The sequence below is a fragment of the Anguilla anguilla genome, chromosome 10 (assembly GCF_013347855.1).
Source record: "Anguilla anguilla isolate fAngAng1 chromosome 10, fAngAng1.pri, whole genome shotgun sequence".
Lineage (NCBI taxonomy): Eukaryota > Metazoa > Chordata > Actinopteri > Anguilliformes > Anguillidae > Anguilla > Anguilla anguilla.
In genome coordinates this window covers 3,069,342-3,074,333 of record NC_049210.1, presented here as the reverse complement: position 1 = coordinate 3,074,333, position 4,992 = coordinate 3,069,342, and positions in this window count along the sequence as shown.

The window sequence follows — 4,992 nt, the reverse complement described above, 5'->3', positions numbered from 1 at the left end:
TGTATATACCCTGCAGAGGCACAGATTATTATTATTATAATGATAATTATTATTATTGTTGTTATTATTATTGTTATTACACTGCATCCGGACAAGGATCCTCGTGGTGGAGAGGCCAGTTCAGAAGTGTGTGTGTGGGCCGTCGGCAGCAGTAATCCGTCTGCAGGATAACGATGCTGTGTGTGTGAGAGGATTTGCAGATTGCAGATTCTTGCTGTTTTCGGGAAGGAAATGCCACCGTAGTGACACACACACACACACACACACACACACACACACACACACCCAAGGCTTACGCTCAAAAACCTACGCTGGCTATTTGTATTTGTCAGTCCACGCAGGGCCTTACGAAATGGGGAAAAGAAAAAGATCAGATCCGTGTCGCTCGTGGCAGCCGAACCGCCGCTTAGCCCCCGTTACAGCGCCGGCTAACGGGAGAGAGCAGCGGGGGTCTGACAGCAGAGCGGAACCGGCAGAGTCGCTCGCTTCTGTGTGTGTGTGAGTGTGGGGGGGGTGGGATTGTGTGTGTGTGTGTGTGTGTGTGTGTGATTGTGTGTGTGTGTGTGGGGGTGGGGGTGGGCATGTGTGTGTGTGTGTGTGTGAGTGATTGTGAGTGTGGGGGGGGTGGGATTGTGTGTGTGTGTGTGTGTGGGTATGTGTGTGTGTGTGTGTGCGAGTGTATGTGGCAGTGGGTTTGATTGTGTGTGTTGGCGGTCTGTGTGTGGTTATGTGTCTGGGTTTGGGTTTGTGTGTATGTATATGTGTGTGCGCATGTGTGTGTGTGTCTATGGGTGTGTACTGTATGTGGAGTTGGGTGTGTGTGTGTGTGCATGTGTGTGCATATGGGTGTGTGTGAGTGATTGTGTGTGTGTGTGTTGGTGGTGTGTGTGTGTGTGTGTGACAGTGTGTGTGGTTAAGTGTCTGTGTGTGTGTTTGTATGTATGTGGTGTTGGGTTTGAGTTTGTGTGTGGCAGTGTATGTGTGTGTGTGTGTGTGTGTGTGCATGTGCACAGATTCCTGCATCCTTGGAGTGCACAGCCATCCTGATTGGCCCCAGGCGGAACCCAGCACACCAGTCAAGTGCCTCTGTGTTCCCTCTGATGTTGTACCAGCACAGCGGGCCAAGCTGCCACCGCGTGGCACATGCGGGGTGAATCCACCACCCGCCACCACGCCACACGCCTCGGCTGCTAACGTGCTAATTCAGCCAACCGGGCGGGGGGGGGGGTTAGGGGGAGAGGGGGGGGGGAGGGGGCGCGGCTTCGGAAAAGCCACTCGGAAGAGACTAATGGAAAAAAGATCTAATATAAAAACGTTTCCTTGAAAAAAATTTTTAAAAAAAACATTTAGATGTCATAAATCGTAGGGGTGACGGGAGCGGGGAAATGGGGAATGGTATTCCCAAGAACGTTCCCATCGTTCCGGTTTTAATGAGTCTATTAAACCAGGGACAGGATTCAGCCGGAATGGCATGGGGAACGGGGGCAGGGTCTCGATAGCCGGGGAGGGGGGCGGGGGGCACAGATTGCAGTCCTGGGGAACAAGGGGGAGTGGGAGAGAGAGAGATTGAAAGAGAAGAGCGCAGAGGCTTTTCCTCGGAAGATGACAGCGAATGTTCCTTTATAGGAGGCGCAGCGTTTCTGCTTGGAAGCTGCCACTGATCCTTCCTTCCCCACACCCATCCCCTGCCCCCCCATCCCCCACCCCCCCCCCCCCCCGTACCCCCCCACCTCCCTTCATCTCTTCATATCTGCTGGGCGTGTGATAAAGACTGAGAATGTTCCGTGAGAGATCGACCGGAAGTTAAAAATTCAGAAAGTGCGAACGTCTGAACTTTTCTGGCCGCCCCTCCCATTTAATAATAAATCGCGCAGCGGCGCACGGGTTCCGCGGCGCCGCCGATCGCTTGGCCCGGCGCTGATTCGCTCGCCGTCCTCGCCCCTCGGGCCCCTCCTGCATCCCAGATAAACGTCATAACGTCTGATTTTCCCTCCCGGGGATAGCAGAGGGCCGCGCTCCGGTCGATCTCTCCCTCTCCTCTGGCCGATCTCTCCCTCTCCTCCGGCCGATCTCTCCGTCCCCCCCGGCCGATCTCTCCCTCTCCTCTGGCTGATCTCTCCCTCTCCTCCGGCCGATCTCTCCGTCTCCTCCGGCTGATCTCTCCCTCTCCTCCGGCCGATCTCTCCCTCTCCTCAGGCCGATCTCTCCCTCTCCTCCCCGGCCGATCTCTCCCTCTCCTCTGGCTGATCTCTCCCTCTCCTCAGGCCGATCTCTCCCTCTCCTCCCCGGCCGATCTCTCCCTCTCCTCTGGCCGATCTCTCCCTCTCCTCTGGCTGATCTCTCCCTCTCCTCCGGCCGATCTCTCCCTCTCCTCTGGCCGATCTCTCCCTCTCCTCCGGCTGATCTCTCCCTCTCCTCTGGCTGATCTCTCCCTCTCCTCTGGCCGATCTCTCCCTCTCCTCCGGCTGATCTCTCCCTCTCCTCCGGCTGATCTCTCCCTCTCCTCCGGCTGATCTCTCCCTCTCCTCCGGCTGATCTCTCCCTCTCCTCCGGCCGATCTCTCCCTCTCCTCTGGCCGATCTCTCCCTCTCCTCTGGCCGATCTCTCCCTCTCCTCTGGCTGATCTCTCCCTCTCCTCCGGCTGATCTCTCCCTCTCCTCTGGCCGATCTCTCCCTCTCCTCCGGCCGATCTCTCCCTCTCCTCTGGCCGATCTCTCCCTCTCCTCCGGCCGATCTCTCCCTCTCCTCTGGCCGCCCTTGCTGCGCGGCACGTGCTGTTTGCGTTTCCACGGTGTCCGATGCGTTTTGTCATCGGCGCTTCGCCGCAGATGTAATTCGGTCAGGCGGCGGGTCGGAGTAATCCTTCCCTGTTTTATTTATTTATTTATTTATTTATTTATTTCCCCCCCCTGCTGTTGTATAACTGTGAGCATTGACTCCATCGCCATATTCCCCCCTTTTTTTTTTCCTGTTTCGCTGGCCTTCCTCCCATTTTTCTCTTTTCCTTAACCTCTCTTCCTCCTCTCTTCCTCCTCCCCTGTCCAGTTTACCTGCTTGCGCACACACACATTGTCCATCACGCTAGGCTGGGCTGTCTGATGCACAGGACTGACGGGGCGGTAGATAATTGCAGTTCCTAGTGTGGTAGACCCGGGCAGCCATGGCATGGGAATAAAATCAGCTCAGCGACGGGAAAAAAAGCTCCCTGTTGGTAATTAAAACCAGCACAACGTGCTGCCACCCTGCCAACCTTCCGGATAATTAGGGAAGGGTGTGTGTGTATAAATGTGTGTGTGTGTGTGTGTGTCTGTGCAGATTTCTTTGTGAGTGTGTATTTATTTTGTGTGTGTGTGTAGATGTATGAGCACACGCGTGTGAGTATTTTTGTGTGGGCATGTGTTCATGGGAAGTGTGTGCGTGTGCGTGTGTCTGAAAGAGGGAGTGCATGCATTGGTGTGTCATTTTTTATTTATTTATTTTTTTGGTTATTGTGTCTTAGCAACCCATACGATGGCATTCTTCACTGATTAAACTGATTAAGCAGGTCTTTCCCCCCCCGAAGACTGATTTTGTGTTCCGAAACCCAGGATGTTTAAGTCATTTAGAGCGTTCAGTTTCATCACCTGCACCTCCTTTCAGACGTAATCACAGACGCTCTTGTCCTTGCGATGGATGTTTTTGACGGGTTCGAGGGTTTCTGAGAGCGGAGCGAATGACGGGCTTTGGGTCCCGTTGCCTGGCGCCTGCAGACGTGAACGCCACTCTCCCAGCGCGGAGTTCATCAACGTCCGCGCGCTCAAGAGGGCAGGGGGTTGTCAGGGCAACCTGATCAGCTTGGTGTGGATGGAGGGGAAGTGGCCTTCAAGATGGCCTCTGTTTTCCGGAGGTTTCCGAGGACCGTAGCAGACCCGACTGTTACGCTGTCACACCTGACTCACCTGCGGCACTCTTCATCCCACCTGCCATGTGAACTCGGGACTGATGGAGAAGCTTCTTCTCTTGTTCGAGGTTTGTCGTGGGTCGTGAATCCATCAGTCTCTAACAACCAGCATTGTGGGGAAAATAATGTCCCAGCCGTGGATGTATCAATGCTCCCCTGCTGCAGCCTCCTCATATTGATTTTTGGGACAGCACAGATAAGCGTGGGAGGGCATGCTAGAGGTTTGCAGTTCTTGAGATCTATGGATTACAGCCCCCCCACCCCAATTTCTAACCACATGGGGTGTGTGTGATTATACACCCTTGATTACATTGTAGTAGTAGTAGTAGTAGTAGCAGTAGTAGTAGTAGTAATAGTAGTAGTATTATTGTTATTATTAGTATTATTATTGTTAGTATTATTATTATTATTAGTAGTAGCAGTAGTAGGAGTATTAGTATTAGTGTTATTATTATTAGTATTATTATTATTATTATTATTATTTTATTATGATTATTATTATTATTATGATTATTATTATTATGATTATTAGTATTGCTATGCGCTCCATGGCGAACGGCGGCCTCTCTGGGGGAAGCGGGCTCATTTAACACGCTCTGTTCTCACAGCCTTCTCTGCGACACGGGGCCATACGATCCCGGGCTGTTAATTAGCAATTATGAGCTTATCAGCCAACCTCATGTTATACGAGAGGAAAGCAGGGGGGGGGAGGGGGAACGGGGGGGGGGGGGGTCGAAACCACACAGATGCTGCTGTGTCTGCTGCCTGCCTGCCTGCCTGCCTGCCTACCTGCCTGCCATTCGCCGGTCCCTGCACGAGCGGGATCTCTGGGAATTCTCTGGGCGAAACGCCGGGGAAGGGAGGTTCCTTTCCGGAACGCCGCGTTCCCGCCTTGCGAGACTCGACGGGGTCGTTCGTCCCGAAAACAAAAACACACGTCGGCCATTTTGATCGAAGAACCGTCCGTCGCCCCAGACGATTAGTCCCTAAACGTCCTATCGCTGGAGCCAGCAGGGGGGCTATCTGTGCGCCTTAGAGACCTCGCCTGGTTT